Source organism: Labrus bergylta, chromosome 12, assembly GCF_963930695.1.
Source record: "Labrus bergylta chromosome 12, fLabBer1.1, whole genome shotgun sequence".
NCBI classification, from domain to species: Eukaryota; Metazoa; Chordata; class Actinopteri; order Labriformes; family Labridae; genus Labrus; species Labrus bergylta.
The window spans coordinates 24,268,589-24,288,147 of record NC_089206.1 but is presented as its reverse complement, the minus strand read 5'-3'; the positions used below and the strand labels follow the sequence as shown (position 1 = coordinate 24,288,147).

The 19,559-nt window shown below is 41.8% G+C and overlaps 1 protein-coding gene across 9 annotated transcripts in view; it reads left to right on the top strand.

Annotated features, from left to right (window-relative positions):
• Positions 1-19,559, top strand: part of agrn (agrin) — a 285,753-nt gene that overhangs the window by 34,596 nt on the left and 231,598 nt on the right. The window lies entirely within an intron of this gene.

Here is a 19,559-nt window from a genome sequence, read left to right as displayed (position 1 = left end):
GCTTGACTTAATTCGAACACTTTTGAATATAATCCCCATCATTTGAATACCTAATGAGCATGGCTTCTCACGCATAGTGTCTGTTGGAGGTTGTTATAATTGTTGCCATAAAATGTTATAGCACCTCGGATTTCACAAGCTCAGTACAGTAATGCAATGGCTCATGTTGACAGGGCATTAGGGCTTGTTTGAGTGCAAAATTGTCTTGAGAAAGCTCTTCTAACTTCACCTACAAACAGCCGTGTGTTCCCTGCAAACATCCAGCCAGTGCAGAGCTATTATCTTCAGTGATTGTAAAGCTAAACAGAGGCTATTCATTAGCTCTAAACCACTGTGGTCATCTTCTGTCCTTCCTACCAACGTTTCAAAGGCACCTTAGCAACCATGCGAACAATACCAGCGCTGGTCATGGCCGCAGCGTGTGTGTGGTCCTGTCCTGCTTGTAAAAGACGGAAGACAAAGCACTTTGCAAGCACGGACTTTGGCTGGAGTAGGTCAAGACATTTCTTAAGGTGAATGCGCTTGTTTGTTGAGGGACAAGCCAGAGGAATGCAGCCACAGTGGCTGTGAAGTGTTTGGTGTGACATAGACTTGGCTTGGTTTGTGTATAGTAAGCCTTGTTACTGTCTTATTGACATGTGAGGCATGTTTGACCTTTAGCACTTGTTTCGCTGGAGGCTATTCCTCTAACAGCCTGGTTCAGGAGGATGTCAATAGGCAATCTTGTGAAAATTCAATAATGTTGGTTTTCCCGGGAAAAGCTCAATGGATGGGCGAGATTTGATGGGAGGTCTTTCAATAAGGGTTCTTTGTTTTTCCTTAACTATGTACGGGCGACTTTTATCTCTGGAGAAGAAGAGGCTCCTTCAGTGGATACTTTCTCTGCTGATGGAAATCAATGAAGCCTCATCGTTTAGGCTGTTCACTCAATGGTCCCTGGGTTTCTCTTTAACTAATGCACTCCTGCATTAGTTTCAGCTTTTTCGGCGATGAGGAGCCGACTTGATGTGAGCATCGGCCTTCGTTTCCATTCAGAAGAAGAATGGTCCCGTCAGCTATGCTCGGGGAGACGACTTCATCTCTGCACTGGTAATTAGATCACAGCCACCGCTTGCTGGGGAGCGAGAGAAAAGAGAATTTGGTCCACAATAAATGAATCAATGCCACTGTATCTCCATGAGCCCGGCACTGGGGGGACAACGATGAGATTGGAATGCTTTAATGGAAATGCTGTCAGGACCTGGGCAGCGGAGGCAAAGGGAGCAGCTTCAAACTATTCCTTTGGAAGTCCTTTGCTGTCAGCATGCCTTTTCAGAAGTTCTTGTGTGCCTGCTGAAGTCGTAAAAAGATGCAATGAAAATGTTAACTTTGTTTAATTTCTTTATGGACATGGAGATGCAGGAAGCCGGCTCAGCGTGGCTCAAGACCCCCTGGGGGGAGAATGAGAAAATTTACACAGAGAACTTCCACCACCCAGTTTTCTGATCTTGTAGGGTTTCAAGAAATATCTGCCACAGTGCCAAGAGCCACAAGACATTTAAAAAAGAAGATACTGGATATTTTTTGGTTCATTGAGAAGCAGGAGGTAACCGAAGACTTTGTTCTGCTGGTAGGGTGGGAAGGGTTTCATTTGGATTTCAAACATTGAAAACGATTTGTTTGTTCTAAAGTGTTCACTTTTTCTGATTGGTCAAACTGTTAGGGGGCCTCCATACTAGACACAACTGCCTGTAGGATGACTAAATGGTTTCTGACCGCCTCGCCTCTCATTATTGCAATTATCCATAGAGGTGCACACTTGTGAATAGTTGCTTGAGAGTTTTGGAGTTAACTTTAAACCCGACCTTGTACCATCTTCCTGAATTGTTACCTTTAAATTCAACAAAGAAGTATAAGACAGTTATTGGACGATCATGCCAATGTCAGGATTCAACAGGTGTCTAAAACCCCTTGTTAAACCCCCCCCCTCATCCTTTTTCTTTTCTTTTTTTCTTGCAGCGTTCATGCTCTCTGTGTACAATGCTGGCCTTCTTTAGCAGAATACCTGTGTCAGGGTGCTGCTGGTCCCTGAGTTCCTTTGCTACAATGGGATCCTTTCTCATTCTACCCCGCCCTCCTTCACCCTGTTTCCCACTGAGGGCCAGCAGGCAGCCTTTTTTCTCAACACATTCAATAAGACCTCTCAGCTTTACCCTGATTCATTACTGCAGGTGAAGGTCAATGCCATTTTCTGAAGTGCAAATGCAGAACCAATACCACCATTAGTACATGAGATGTCATATTTAGAAGTGCAGCCATGAAATTGCCATGCATGTAATGTAAAATATGGCTTCATTTGGCACTCTGATTGATTGATGGTTACTGGGAACTCAGTCAGGGCAGCTTACTGGCACTGCTTCACACAAACACACAGACAAATATGCACATAATCAACACTGACACATGCACAACACTTGAAATCAGCCTGATTCATCAGTGAGATATTTCAGCAGGTCATCAGTGAGGCTTACACTGCCGCTGCAAGTTCACTCACGTTTCCTCTGTTTTGGTCTTTTGTTGTTTCTGTATAAACTCCTGAGTGTTTTCACAGTCTGAATCTCTTCCCCGCAGGCTAAAAAAGCTCTAAAGTACACACTAATGCAGACTTGTTCTTCACAAGGCTGATCTGTAAAGGCAAACATGTTCTCTCATGAGTGCGCGAATTGTGGAGCAGTAGATTAATTTTTGATCACTTTAAATTGAGATTGCACTGCCCGCGTTAGAAAGTAAAAATATTCCCTGGAGAAAAAGTGGGAAGTATTGGTGAAACACATTAACATTATTATTCCCATAGAGAGAAAATTAATCCACAGATAGTGTGATAATTGAGAATGCAGAGATAAACGCCCCTGTGACGTCTCGCCTTCAATGCAAATGTGGGTCAGAGTGATCCCACGTCTTTACCGGCACCGCAGGTAGTAACAGGGGTGAGACGAATAGGTAGAGTCAGTGATGGAGAACATGAAAGTACAAAGACATAATGATGGTGGGGTTTGGTTGCAGCCCTATTGTCGAATTGCAATCCAAAAAAGCTATAGAGGGCGCAATACTGAGGGGACCATCGGCTGTGCCATCTTGGATCGGTTTTGTTATTTGAAGCCCTAAAATATGATGACTGGTCGTAAAAGCTAACTCTGCTGTTGATATGTTGAAAAGTTCAAATTCTGCTCATACAACATACAAGCACACATATAATGGTGCCCAGCATTTGGATAGAAGAATCTCATTTACAGGAGTGTCCTGGCCATGGGTACAGGGGATGGTCACGACAACCCCAATGGTTTGTTTGAAAGCAAACTCCTGCCAGTCTCTTCGAGTAAAATGAACTTTTAGTCACTTGGAAGATAAAGTTTGAGGTGAGAACCTTAAGCCGCACAAATCCAACCCCAATTTCAATTACGGCTGTGTTTGACTGAGAGAGTCTTTGTTTGACGAACCCCTCCGATCTCATTGAGTTTTCAAGAGGCTCAGTGCTGCTCTGATGAGACACTCAGTACTGTGTGTGTATAGGCGAGGGAGATGTCTTCTGAATAATGCATAGGGTAGTATGTGTGCGTGCGTGTGTGTGTTAGTCTGTGAAGGAGGTTTCTGCCATCCCAACTTGACCCAATTTGGGGTAGTCATGTGACTTCAGAGTCAACCTACTTCATACACTACAGCGACTTGTGGGTGTTGACCAAATTAATGTTCTACAGAGAGATTCAAAGGAGGAGTTGGTGTTACTGTTTGACTCTTGGAGGTGTTTTCCCAGGGTTTGTCTGATCTTAATAAACCATTTCTAGATACAAATCTGTCCAAGCGATTTAGACAATTTGAACGTTTGTCCCATACACTCTTTCGTATGAGGGGGGTGGGGTGGGGGGGGGGTGGGGGGGGGGCAGAGAAAGTATGTGCAAAAGAGAGGAAGGCAGGGAAGCAAGATCACAGAGCTGTGCAAGTTCTCACTGGCAGAGGTGAAAGGTGACAGCCTTGAAGTGGTGGGGAGGGTGCAGGGGACCCAGGGGGGCCTCAGGTCAGGTACTCTCTGAGACTGGGAGTCTGTGGGAACCTCACAGGTCTGACACACACACACACACACACACACACACACACACACACACACACACACACACACACACTAATAAGTGGTTATTGTCAGAGTAGAACTAAAGCCACAGAAACAGGAAGCACAAGTTGGAAAGAAAAACATATGCCTCCATCAGTTTGCTCACTAAGGTGACACATTTAGTTCAGTGTTCTTTTTTTCTGGTATTATTGTACATTTTGTAGCTTCCTTCACACAATGTGGAGTTGAAGTCAAGAAAAATGTTTTCATTTATTTTTTTGTATATTCAGAGTAAAGGCCTTTGAGCAGTTTTCCATGTTACAGTGTTAAATCTGTCTTCATGTAAAGATTTATTTTATTGTATTTTATCTTGCCTTTATTTAGACCGGACAATGGATAGAGTATCAGAAGAGAGAGTGGGGAATTACACAGGCCGGACTTGAACCGGGCCACCCACTTGGACTTCACCGCTAGGCTTTAGTGCCCCAACAATAATGTATTTTTTTTTATCATTCTCTCTAATGTTCTTATTTAAAGGCAGGGTTGGTAGTCAGATTCACTTTTTAAGATTTTTGTTGCAATTGTCTTTAGGTCCTCCAGACAGATATTAATTACTCATGTGCTCTGAAAAAGGCCTCTGGGCCTCAGATCACGAGGATGTTTTTATTCTCTAGAAGAACTTTGATCTCTAAGAAACTTTTCAGGTCGACCCGTGTAGAGCAGAGATTCACAGAGTCAAAGCTGTCACACTTCACCCGTAAAATGACCATGTAATGAAAAAGGTGAATTCTGCAGAAATGTCACCTGCAAGATCCTGACATTTCTCCACTTTCTAAACTAATACACACAGCCTCCCTATATGCATACACCTGTCAGACTGCAGATTTGGAAAGCTGAATGTGTTTTTTGCCATTTTTTGTCAGGTCTTTCTGTAAGCTCTATTAATGGATGCCTGATGCGTACACAGCAGAAAGGAGTGATTTAGATACTGCACATAGAAATGCATCACAGAGGCAGAAAACATGTGGCAGGAGTTTCCCTTCCCATTTGTTTCATACCCCATCATTTGGCATCAGCGTGCGAGGGAGAAAATCAGTCATTTGTTCGAGCATGTCTTCATAATGCCAGGAGAGGGAAAACACAAGATTACTTTGAGATGCACTGATTTCTGTTCTGAATTTGACATCTTTATTTCCTTGGATAGAAACAGTCTATGAAGCTGACAACTGCACCAAGTTTCGCAACTCTGTGTATCACATATCTGCAGATGGAATAAAACCTTTTTATTTCTATATATTCCCCCCTAAAATACATGTTCTACAAAGTTTACTTACTCTACTTCAGCAGACAATAAGCTGTGATAGGCTAATTACAAGTATTTAATTGGATTGGACTTTCTAAGAACAGTCAAAAAGCTCATTGAAACAAGCTCTTGTTCATAAACAACACACTCATTTTATCTTAATTTAAAGATTATGTTTAAAGCCAAGCGTTTGTGTCAAACACCAAAGTCTTAAATAATACACACATCAAGGAAGCTAAGCTGCTGTCTAAAAGTAAATTACCAAATTGGATTGTGTTCTGATAGAGTGCTGCAGTGTCTCCACTCGGACTAAATGAGATGAAGAACATTGTTCCAGCCACTCTGTTTCTACGAGCTTGTCTTGTCTGCTATGTAGGCTAAGCTGTGCTTTGGTTTATTGTTTGAGGTTGAATAGAATTCACTGTTTAAGGAGAGGAAGGGCAGGGTATCCTCTTTCTTTCATGCATCTTGGCATCTCTCTGTGTTTTTTAAGTTTAATTTGTACATTTTCAAAGCCAGCTCCTGTTCTGGGTTCAGCTCCTGCAGGAAAACTTTTTTGCAAAGTTTTCCTCGATCTTCATTCTTGGATGTTGGAAGCATTTCTTGATTAACTTACAATCCGGTTATCAGTCCAATCAGGAGCACAAGCAGCCTCTCAGTACTACAATCTTTTTTTAGACTTCAGTTAAGACAGACTGTGAAAGGCCATCTTTTGTAAGTCCTTAATCAGGATATAAACCCTACTTTTCTGCAACACAAATATTGATGAGATCTTTAAATGATAATGTATCAGAGCACAGGCCCTAAAAAACATCAAAAGGCTTCCCACCTGCTGCAAGGGAAAACCAGACTGACTTCATTTGGAGCTGATAGTATCCATTTAGAACACCACCTTAACTCAAACATCAGGGTCCATGCAATATGCAGGGGGGTGGAGGAGAACAAACCCTCAGTGTGTGTGCTTAGTGTCCAAATGAATTGAGTCCATCAGTCTCAGTTATCCGCACCCAGCATACGACCATTCGTTTCCCTCAGCACATACATCTTTACAGGGTGTCAAATACAGGTCAATACGCTCCCAGCAGCCTCAATCAAGGCTGATGAATACGAGAAAGGCCTAAGTGCAGAATCTCTGCGGTGAAACCACAGCAGAAAATGACGGATGACAAGAGGTGGAATGAATGTAACATGATCTTCCTTTAAATTTAGAACCATGAATTCAAGAATGATGACGGTCTTTTTTTTTTCTTTCCGGAGTATTTGTGTTTAAAATAAAAAATGTAAATTATGGTGGCAAGTGGCTGATACAGAGCTCGTCAGAGATGCTGATTTAAAACCAGTCAGTCTTTGCTTCCTTATTTATAGCCTTTGCATTTTAAAGTGACTCACATATCAGCTTCTGTATGAGGCTGAAACTTTACAATAGGATGAGGGTTTAACTCTAGCCTCATCAGTCTCAGTGTTTTTTGCACAGTCATGTCTGTGGTACTATTATTGCTGATTTCCTTGGTAACCATGGTGGTTGGTCACCATATATCCATGTATACAAACATAGGCTAAAATACATACACATGCACAAACAAAATCCTGTGGACATATGTCAGAATGAAGGGCTGCACATGAACAAGCCCAAGCAGTTGGGGGTTCGATGCCTTGCTTTAAGGCACCTCAGCAGTTTTTAGGAAGTGAACCGGCACCTCTCCAGCTGACATACCAATTTCCAGACTTGGTTCACACTGCGTCTTGAAACGGCAACCCTCCAGTTCCTAACCGAAGTCCCTACGGACTGAGCTACTGCCGCCCCATAAAAGAACTTCAGACTCTTGGTTTGAAAACTGAAGCAATTGGAGAATTGTTTTATAAAAACATTTCTTCAAATGACAAGAGGGGGACAATGCCACTGGTTGCAGTGGTTGACATTGATATGAAAGCACAAGATGATACTTTTGCATTTATTTCCCCCCTCAAAGTCTTCCTAAATAATTTGACAAATGTGTTCCCATTTAGAGTGAAACAGTGGAAACACCCTCTCCAAATTCAGTTGCAGTCTGGTGTTCTTCTAAATGAAGCACCAATTTCTTCTGGTCCTTCTGAAACATTTTCAAAGCACTACCAGATGAATGTCTTTATCTGCTGTGAGATCTCCTTGTAAAGCCCTGTGGGAGCTGCTGTTTTCAGCTTCATTTAATTACAGGCCATAAGAAAAAGAAAGCCCCTACAAGTGTTTTGGTTTTCCACTTCCTGAATTTGAAAGTCAAAACGCTTACCATCCACTGTTTTCCTCTTCCTCTTCTCATTGTCACAATCTTAAACCCACTTGAATAATGACACCGATAAAAACATAATGCCCCCCTTGCTTTTTTTTTAAATGCTCTTTATTGGTGCAAACCTCCCATGACTCAACCAAAGAATTACAGACCTTAAAACATGAAATCACTTACAAAGAGTCCTCAGGAAATCCTTTCAAAAATGAGTCAGAGAGTGATTCACTGTACTCTATCCCTCTGTCAGGCCTGTTGACTTCATTTGTTCAAGTCCCCACTGTTTCAACAGCAGCATCGTGCTCCTCCTCAGTCTTTGCACAGGTGTCAGGGGGTGAATTGAAGTCAACACGCCTCTGGAGAGCAGCACACAGTATTTATTGCCCTGACCCAATAAGTAAAGGGTCAGCGAGAAGGCTAGCAGGGTGGGTGGGTGGGGGTTGTGGATGGAGTTGGGAGGGTTGGAAGAAGAGTTGACGGAAGTGTCAGCGGGGGTCGTCTGACAAGTGGTTCACGTTTGGGGGGGGGGAGTAGTGGAGGAGGGTGAAACAGCTGGAGCACATGGCTGGCTGTCAGCAGTCCAAAGACCTGAGCCTGCTCCTCCTCTGTTTCTGTTTATTTATCTCCCAGAGAGGAAGCTGCTCTTGAATGAGAATACACATGATTTGAATGAGAAAAAGTAGGCACATGCAAGTCAAGCAGCTTTGTATGACTGGAAGAAGAGTGCGTGTCTAATTTCTACTTTTTCAGTCAACATCAGATGTTTCAACAACGCACTTGAACCCAACAGGCTCGAAGGTTTCTTCTTTCAACTTGTGGTTGTGTCGCCAACGATAAACCCATGCATCTGTATTTAATGGAGGAAGATTATCTTTTTATTTTCTGTACATTCTCTTTGAGTCCAGATCTTTTGACGAAAGCACAAACCTAAGCCTGCTTTAAGTCTGCTGGTATTTAACCAAATCTAAGTTGCTGTATTTGCAGAGATGTCAGCCTCGAGCCTCAGCTCTATGTCGTCTTAACTTTATCCTTTTGTATTACAATCAAAATAAAGTTGAAGGGGTACTAACGAGATTTAGCAAAGTTATTTCCTTCAAGTTTTATGACTCACAAAGGAAAGATTGAAAAAAGGAATGTTCAAAAGAGCCCAAAATATGCCAACTTTTGGTTGTATCACACATGCATAAGAAATCCTGGATATTTTTTTTTAAATCTTTCAAGGTGAGCTGCATGTGTGAACACATGGATTTGTTCTTCATACTCTGAATGCCTTCCGTTACATGTAGCATTGATATAAAGGCAACAAACTGTCTGACCCTTTTTGCTCTGCCATCCTTTTGGGTTTCCGCAGCCCCTCCCCCAACCCATCTAAATTGGAAAACTTCTTGCTGTCATGTGAATATGCAATTCAGGAAGATTTCACAGAGAGATCTCCTGAAATTTTCCAGACATTTTCAAGAGTGTATGTGTGAAAACACAAGATCCCACATTTCCCAATGAGTTGTATGACTGACTATAATTATTTGAGTGTCATGCCCAATCTGACACGACCCTTATGAGCGTCTAAGGCTTATTCTAAAAGCTTCCTTTAAACACAAATATATCAAGTAAGATATTGGTGTAATGTCTCTTTGAGGCCCTTTACTGGGGTGTGTCTTGAGCACGTCCTATCATCCTAACACAGAGATTGTCCTGTAAAAGTCGCATGGTTTCCAAGTCCTCCTCCCTGCCAAACGCCCATAGAATGACTGTGAAGAAAAATCTAATGAAATTGCTACGTTGGAACCAGCATGCTTATTGCATTAAGTGCAATCAATAAATCCTTTTTGTACGCTTGCAACCTCCCTATCCCTGAATCTCAATAAAGCTGAGTGCTCTCTGTGTAATGAAGATTGCTTGGGAACTTGATTACTCTCAGTGCCATCAAACTTACGGAGATTTTCTTGGCAATTTTCCGTGCAGTGTACAAACCATTACTTGGCCTTTTTTTTTTTTTTTTAAATATATGGTTGTGCTGTTACAACAAGGATGCCACATAATTTCAGCCTGTTTGCACTGAGTCAAACTGCGTTCCTGGGAACAGGACACGTTGGGGATGGGGGGAAAAGATGGATTGCATCCTCACAAATACTGTGTCTTTCTCATATGGAGCCAACTCACTTAAAGTGTCACTGTGACTCATAATAGCCATTTGAAATGTGGCCATTTGAGTTAAAAATCAGTATACTTGAAACTTCCTGTGCTGTTTACACAAGAACTGTCTTTGCTCTCAGGGATGTGTGTTTCCCAGTAAAATACTCTGTCCAGTTGGAAAAGTTTCCAACCAATTGGATGGCTGTCAACTTTGATACATTGAAAACAGGCTTACGTAATGGAGATACAACTTATTTGTATTCAAATTAATAATTTTCTGGGGTATTTCAAAAGTAAAATCTTCCTCTAGGCACAGTATTTGTTGCTCTCTGTAGCTGTTTCTCAAAAAAAGTACCAAGAAGTTATGGTCCGAGCAGCTTATTTCAAAGGACTTCTTTCTTCATTCAAAGTTTTTCACACAATTTCTCTACTATTAGAAATTATCTGTTCAATGCCAAAGTTATAGTCCATTTACTTTTTGAGAAGTACTGCCCCAAGAGGAGGGACCATATGGGTGGTAAAATAAAATCCTTGGGGCTTCACTTACACATTGGTCTCCTTCAGGGAATGGCAGAGAGTTTCTTTGAAAGTCTCTAATCTGTGGGGAATGACATCATGAAGCACAGAATTCCCAATGCTTTGTCATTGTTCATGTAGATGGTTTGTATTGGAATTGATTCTGAAGTCTGGTGCGTCTTACATTTTTCATGGGATTAGTACTTCTTTACAACGTAAGAATGGGCTGACATTACCTCTGAAAGCATTAACACATGATGACTTTGTCTGACAGTGATGATGGCTCCTGCTCCTCACTGCCTCCTCAAGCAGCTAGCAAGACTATAGTAGACTTTACCTTCTACTCCACATCCCATGTCTATTTCCTTGTGCGTGTGAGAGGAAGCTTTTGGGAATTTCTCCATTCGCCCGCTGCTCTCGTGACCCAGTCTAGATAGATAGGGACGGATATCACTCCCGGCTAGAAGAGCAAGCAGCAACAGAGAAAGGAGAGCAGTCTTGTTTTGTCTAGATCTCTTTTCCCACTGCGCGGTATCTCTTCATCAAGGCACCGAGCATGGAGATAAACTAAGGGCTTCTCTGAGAACCTCCATTCCCCCTCTTAACTTCTCCTGTCTCGTTCTTCCATCAGTGTCTTTTAAGTATGTTCTCAAGGGAGATGTGTTCCTTTGACTTGTGGTGCCCACAGAATCAAGTTTATTTTCTTCCTCAGACCGAGAAGGAGTTCACACTCATCGTTTGTCTGTGCTGATAAATCACTCATGGTTACCTCAAGGTCCCAGGTTAAGCTCAAAAGATCACATGACGTACTGTTCTTTGATACTGTATCACCAAATAAGGCAAATGTGATGAGTAGATTTGGATCAAACCTTTAAAAGACAATGATTCCTCCAAACATGGCTCTCGTCTTAGCTACATTCTTTCGCACATCCTCCTGTGAAGTCTTATCAGATCACTTTGCCTGTCTATAATTTTTCTTTGCTCGTTCATATCCTGGGTCAGCAGGCTTGCCTCTGCAGTGCCCTCAGAGCTTTTTTTGAAATATGGATGACAAAAGAGGATGCCCAATGTATCGCCTTGCCAAGTTCCTGTTGGCGAAATGATCCTCGGGCTGTAAATGTTTCAGCCCTTGTCAGAGCTGAAGGATGGCTGCTGAAGAGCAGCAAGGGATGCAGAGGGAGTTTATACTTTTCCTGTCCAAAGGGAGAGGAATACATATCGTCCCTAACTCAAAACCTGGGAACATTTCACACTTCTTTTGTGTTTGGTTTTGAAGTGAGATAATCCCGGATGATGAGCAAAGTCCAAGACATATTTGGTAACCGAAATTGGGAATTTAATTATAACAATTAACATTTTAACACATCTTACCCGACTAGGAGTTTAACCACTAGATTTCCCCTCTGTGTATTTTGGACTGAGAATAAACAGTAAAACAGGGGGAAAGGAAATACTCTAAAGATTGATTTTTTTTAATAGTGAAAACTGTTTAGATTTTGTCCAGGAATGTGAAAAATTCTATATTGAGTATAAATTATAAAGAATCAATGGTTGTCATACAGATCAGGTAGACGGGTTATAAATGAAGACATGGGGCACATATTTTTAGACTGGAGGAGCTTCATGTGTGGATGTGGAAATGTCAATATGTAGAGATTGAGAGAGAAGTTGAAACCTGCTTTATTTGTCACCCTGAACAGACTTCATATTCTGTTGATCTGGGCATGAAGTGGGTGTGAATTTTGGAAAGTTTTAGGATTCACCTGCCTGTAGTCTGATGTTATTTAGGTGTAAGGGAGTTTTCTGAAACTCGTCTATTTCCCTCGGGCACTCGAATATACAGATCAATGACATCTCATTTTAAATAAAACATATATTCAGATGTACACGGCTCATTGGTTCTAGATGCCATTCAGGTGCTTTGCCATTATATGAACAGTATAGCACTTTGAACGGCCTCTGTTTAAAATATCCTGAACAAGCTTGATTGTCTGGCTGGTAAATTTCTTTTAGCTTTTTTTCTGTCTAATTGTTACTTTTCCAAAAAAATGATTTAAAACCACGTCAGCTAAAACAACCATCCTATTGGGACAAACAATCAATTCTTACTTTGTTACACTGCCCAAGTCCGAGGGCTTGATGAGGCTGTTGTGCTACAGAAAGAGAGATACTAGTCTGAATGCATATATGGATCTGTACCTTGAAATTCGAGGATGATTGATGATTTCTACCATTATGTGTCTCGACTCAAAGTGCTTCATAGAGAGAGTGCAATGGCAGACCATCTGCTTCCAGACAAAGTATCCATTATAGCAATAGTTTGGTTTTGAGCCCCCATAAAACCCATACGTAGGTACCTGTCTAGACAGCACTTTATCACTGCAGTGATTGTATACTACGAATGTGCTGATGTACGGCTTAAAGCTCGGTAAACAGTGTCTAATCTTTTCTTTTCTGTCTCTTTCATGTGTCCTCTTTTGTCCTGCCAACGCCCTACCAGGTAAGACCACTCCCTTTACTTTAATCTCTCTATCATAATGGCCATGGTCTTTTCCCAAACCACATCTGCACCCCCCCATCATACCTCAAAAGACCACCAGATCTATTTAGAAGTGGACAGTAGCTTGGATGTTGATGAAGTCATGTTTGAATATTTGCTGGAGTTGTTGTCAGGTAGAGAAAGTACTGGCATTGTGCTGGTTGATGTAAGTGTTTCTGTCCAATTTCCATTTCATTGGTATATTAAGCAATCACATTTTATTCCAAAACATTAACGCCGTGTAACACTGCACTACACAGTTTTGATCTGTACCTTGGTATTATTGAGGTTTGGTCCCTTTAAAGTACACCAGGGGTTAAAAACATGTACATTAATTTTTTTAAATCCTAACATTTGGAAGATTACTACTAATGTTCTGTTGTTACTGAAACTTATAACATTCACATAATGGCATGATTTCCATCAGAAAATAACACTTAAATCAGCAATGCTTCATCTTAAGCTTTACCTCTCATAATTATATATTTATGGGCTGTGATAACTTATTAGAAAGTAAGAGGTGGGAAAAATCTGGATTGTTTTCTTCTAAGATTTAAAATCGATTTTTTTTTTTAGGCTAATCAGTCACTCCCTGCTATGTACTAAGGCTAGCTCTTTAACTCAGTAGAATGCCAAATGAAGCAGTAAGGAATTCAGCCAGTCTCACAGATGACTGGAGTAGATCCTGAAGTATGTTCCAATTCATAAATAAACTTTGAATCCATGTATCAATGAATCCAGAATCGTTTTGAACGGAAACTCTTTTCTAAATGGAATTGTGACAACAAGAATCGAAATCGAATCAAACCGTGAGACACCCAAAGAAATCACCTCAACCAAGTCTGATATGGCAAAGAATATTAATGCCCTGATGTTCAGACTGCTTGAAAAGAGTCATGCCATGTTACTTAAACCCCTACATTTGGAGGTAACACTGAAACAATACCAATATTTTGCTAACTATCCCTTACTTTAAAGTGCATGAACAACTATGGAAAGTACAGTGGGTCAAAGTTTAGCTCAGTTCTCTGGACTTTCTACATTTTAACTTCTACTATAATATCTCATAACTTCAGCCTCCGCTTGTTAATTCAAAGCAGGTACAATGGAATGAACAAACAATTCCCAGTACATTATGCCTTTTTTAATCGTCCCTTTCCTGAGCATTGTTTTTTCAAGGAAACACCACCTAGACTTATGGAAGATGTCTGGCCCACTTAGGGAAATACCATTCCACATGTAGTCATCAGCCCCCATGAATTTGACATGATTATGCATTGAAGATGAGCCCATTCATGGTACTTAAAGTGAAGTAGTGGAAAGTTGTTGAATGATTTATGGCACTGTAACTCTGTGTTTTGACAAAGATGTTCCGACTTTTCAAGAGGTTGCCAAATGAGAGTGCACTGTCCTGTTCTGACTACTTTGTTTGTGCTTGATAATCTTCACAACAGCACTCACAGGGACATGGAGAGTTATGTATCCAGTTAGGGGGCTCTTGTGTGAGAGGGGGCAGAACAGACAAGGAGATGGAAGAGGAGTGAGAAGCTCTTAACAATTCAAGTAGAGTAGTTTAGTGAGTAAAAAACCCACTGCTTCATTTTAGTAGGGCCAGCAGCTGAACTGTCTGCCCTGTAGTTTTGAACTCATTGTGTAAGGAGAGCATTGCTCCCTATCCGTAGTAAAAGGTTTTGCTCAATTTGACGCCTTCATGCTGTCATGGAAAGCTAACCAGCACTGATAATGACACCATGACGATCAGCGGCAGAGACAACAGAAGTTTGTCAGGGGACTTGGTGCTGTTGCCAGGGAAGGTCCCAGAAGGACGTCTTTTGTCATGCATATTAAAAGAACTCTTCAGTCAAAACAAGGCTGCACAGTCTGTCATTAAAGCTCCCAGATGACGGAGTCGTCCTTTCATGTCTTCCCCACTCAGAGCCCTTCCCTTCCTGTTAACGCAATCCCAGCCGAGCCCCTCTCCCTCCAGGTCCAACAATTCCACCAAAGTAGATTACAAAACTAAGATGCCTGGACTTGAAGGCTCGGTGGCATTTAAAGCATTACAAAGTCTATTCAAAAGTACACATTTTATGAGGGATAAAGCTGTCTGAAATAGAAAGCCAAAGATTCAGACAGCAGTCGGTTGGCGTCCTTAATGAAATTGTGTCATTCAAATGTCAAGCTGTTCATCTGGAGTGCACTGGAGAGCTAGTCTTATGTAATTGGACTCTACCTGTTTCTGATAATGTATTCTCTAAGGCAGCAATAGTGTGTTTACACATAGAAATGTGCTATTTTGCACCGTCTCTAGTGTGTGTCCCCTGACTACCACTTTATATTAGATTCAGATTGAGATGACCATTAACGTCACACAAAGGGAATCTCCATTTTCTGCAGGGACACACAAAATGACACAATGCACAAGGACAACATCAACAGTAAAATCATACACAGTTGAAATTAGATATGATAAAACAAATACATAATCCTAATGACACAATATTTAAGGACAACATCAGTGTCAAAATCAAGAGCTCATACAAAAATACAATTTTGAGTGGAAATAAGTAAAGGTGCAATGTGGAAGTGTGCTTATTTGCAAAAGAAGAGCAAGAAAAGCAGCTTGAGGGCTAATTTGCACGAGTTGTGTACTTGGGGTTAATAAGACATGGAGACTTTTGGTCTTCTGCAATGGTGCCCTGAACTGACGTCCTGTCCAGCAATCGCACAACTTTCCCTGCTCTTATCTCTTCAGCCCTCATCAGCCTCTTTCCATATACACCTCCTCTTTATTTTGACTATGGACTTTGTGCTCTTGTACTCTGATCATACTGCCTACTTGCCTTTTACCTGTTACTGGTTTGCCTGCCTGTAGGCCTTTCTTGTACAATGAATCATTGAATGCACCAGTCCACCAGGCTGCATTTGAGTTTTTCACCTGCTGTCGGCACTTCACACACAAAATAAAATCCAAAAAGTTACCAAGAAACACACAGAACTATTTCTCCTCTGAAGGATTTCACTGCAGCCTTTGATTAACGGAGGCAGCGCTTGTGCTAGTTAGCATTAGCATGTAAGTACTCTGTAGCATTACGGAGAAACAGTGGAGGCTTTGTGCATCGTAATAGGATTTTAATGCCGTCTCTTTGTGGCTCAGAGAAGATTTCTGATGATTAAATTCCTGCCTTGTGAAAAGAACCAGCTTTTAAGACCAAACACACCTAAAACCATAAGAAGTACAAAAACTGCATTGAACAGACGAGCAGCAGAATAAGTGTCTCTGATTGTTTGATGTTGCCTCTTATCAGCCGTGCTCATACCTCGCCGTTGTCACACCGGCTTTTTGATTGATGTCCGGTTTTATGTAAGCTCCGGTTTGAAGAGGCAGAACCTTCTACGTTCGCTGCAGCATGCCAAGCTCTTCCCCTCTGTTTGGTGTGGGATTTCTTTGGGCCTTTCAGGGGAAGTGGCCGCCACAATGGCCACATCACGCCGCTCTGAGTGAGACAAAACACCTGTCAGGAGTGGTCACGCCTCATCACGGTGCCTGTTTAAGTGGGAGGTCCTCTTGTCATTCAGTGCTGCACCCCTATCCTTCCATTAACGCCGCGTGTTTGAAGGAGGAAGCACTTTCAAGGGCCTCTTCATCTGTCCACACAAGTTTTCCAGCATCAAGTTTACTTTTTTTCTTCTTTGGGTTACTTTTCGCTGAGGCGAGGTCTGTCTGTTTTTGAGATGCTCTTTTTGTGTTGCATATTTCTGTGTGTAAAGCCACAACACCACCACAAGGCGGATGGTCACACTCAGCAGGGTCCCTCTGACATTAAACCAGCACACTGATCTGTTTGATGTGTGTGTGTGTGTGCATGAGGAGGAATGCAGATTTCATATCCTCTCAGATAATGAGATTAAGAACGTGCCATCTGAGGGAGGAATTCCAAATATTCCTCTTGGAGCTTCAGACCTCTGCCGCCCCCGACACAGAGAGCTAGAGCAGCGCAGATTTGTATCTACGCTGCTCTTTGTTCTGTCCTCTTAATTCAGCTGCTTTTCAATTAATCCAGAACCATCCGTGAAATCTCACCCGAGACATGGTATACATGTATTTAAGATTTCCACAAGGTTTTCTTATAACTTCCTGGGAAGACAGTAACTTGTGAGGGAAGTCTTTTTGTGAGTTTTTCATGTCTTGATCTACCTTTGTGCATCACTCTTTTCCCTGGAATGCTGAGAGCAGTTAAGCAGTTTCTTTGGGACAAAATGACTGCACACTTTTGATGCCCTGCAAAATCATAGTCTGCAATATCCCCTTTAATTCATCAACAGTCATTTCTGAAATATTAAATAATGTAACTAATTGTACGGCTGTCATGTGTTGAATTCAGATCAGAGAGAAAAAACTTGCGTGTGTTCTTGTGTTAATCCCTGCATGCAACCATGCCACTGACATGACTGCCTGTGTGTTTGTGTGCATGCATGTGTGTAAAATGCTGCATGCCTCCGTACCAGTGCGGTGCAGGGGGATCCCACACAGTGACAGGCACCGGGACACCCACCTACTCCACGGGTATGTGTGTGGGACTCTGTGTGAGGCTGTGCGTGTGCAACTTGAGCCCCTCCACGTGACCGCTCGAGTCCCATCCTGCCCATTCACTCATAATGACCGGCCCTCCTGAGAGACACACACACACACACACACACACACACACACACAGTATGGGTGACTTCCGACATGGGTCTTCTGCGGCATTTTCCCAGAGCCCCTTCCTCGGTTCATGGCAAAATGAGAAAACGATGTACTGCACAGACTTCAAAGCTTCAAAGTGTGTGTGTGTGTATGTGTGTGTGTGTGTGTGTGCGTGCGTGCGTGTGTGTGTGTGTGTGTGCGCGTGTGTGTGTCAGTGGAGAATAGGGAATGAAAGGCACACCTAAGCAAAGAGTAGAGATGTCAGGTAGGAATGGTGCAGCTCTTAGAGGCAGAGACATATTGAGATGAGACAAGTTCATACTCGCCAGAGGCTGGTCCTGTGTCAGCTTGCACCTGCATTCCTCTCTCTCTCTCTCTCTCTTTCTGTGAGTGTGTGTCTGAGTGCGTGACTGACTGTGTGTCGATGTCTCTGGATCTAAGGAATCCGATGGGCAGAAATGTACCCACGTGTGGCGCTGAAGTGTTTGTGTTAGCGCATTAGGCACAAAATCGGCTCATAATGTCATTTTAATGATGCTGTAATAGTCTAATAATGAGCAGCCAATAATCATCATTTGCCTAATGAGCGTAGCTTCACAGCTAATCACTTGGACATGGACGCAGATTTCAGTCTCTCATACGCCATCTTTTTCTTTTCTTCTTCTTTTCAACCAAAGATGTGACTTTAACAGCAGCAGTCAGATCAGCACTTTTTATAGGAGGAAAGTCATTGCTGATAAGAGATTAGAGTTTTTAATTTTAACTCCCATAATGCATCAGTTCAACATGATGAGATTGCATAATTAACTCGGCTGCAGTGACACGATGACACTTACTTGGCCTTTGTTTTTTCTTTGTAACTAAAGATTGTGTCTCAATTTTGTACTTATCCTGTGAGGTTTTCATCAGCAACAGGCAATGTGATCCCTCTACGTCCTCCACATCACCCTCACTCTTTTATTGTGGAACAGTGAGTGACAGCATTACATGAATGCTCTGTAATCAGCAGGGAGAAGCTGACGCATCATTAGGAGGCATTTGAAAAATATGTCAGCCTTTATTGCTAGCTCGCTTTTTTTTTTTAACCTTAAAAGCTTTATTGCCATATTTTGCCGTGCTTATAGAAAACTCAAGGTGTGGCAATGATAGTCACTCTGTCAGTTAGTCTGTCCACCATTTGTGTATTGACTGAAATATCCTAAAAATGAATGCCATGTTATATGATGCCCGGAGAAGGAATCCTAACTTCCCTGATTCATAGATATTTTTCACAAGAGCCTCATTAAGTGAATGTTTTTTTGTACTTATCTGTTAAAGTTTCCAACAGCCTGAGCTCTATGTTGTGCTTCTTGTGCTCTGTTCAAAGGGGATCTGTTGTGATTTTTGAGTATTGTTTTGTTCCACTTTTCCTGAGTGCCGCTTCTTCTGCTCACCCTTTTCAGACAACACCAGGCTGTTAAGGAGGGGTCCTGAAGACACATAATTAGACCTGGTCTGTCTCAAAGTGAGGCCTAACTCAGGGAGTGCACTATTATACAATATATTTCTTTACTGTAAATAATAGTAGGTTCCTTCAGTGGAATTCCTGAAAGGAAACACAGAACTTGAAACTTGTAGATTAGGCCCCCTTTAATTGGCGCTGCTTTTTCTTTTTTTTTTTAGCACTTCAACGTTCAAACAGTTAGCTCAGAGCAGTTAGCATAAGAACAGCTATCAGAGGCTCTGTCATCGCTGTATAGGCCACTGTTTTATGAGCAAACTGAGCCTTTAAGTCAGGTGGAATGAAATGTACCTAATGTGGATTAGATGAAACTCTTCTCCATCTGTAGATTTGGTTAAGTCAATTTAGCCCCAGTTCCATTTATCTTCTTTTATTGGAGTTTGTTCTTGTGTCCAAATTGGATTACTGTACTGTTTTCCCCCTTTTATTTTCAAAGATTACTGCCTTGGATCATCTCCAAAAAGGTTTTGACATTATTATAAAAGTTCAAGACTGATTTCAAATGTTTGAAATATATGACAAATGTAGATTCTGC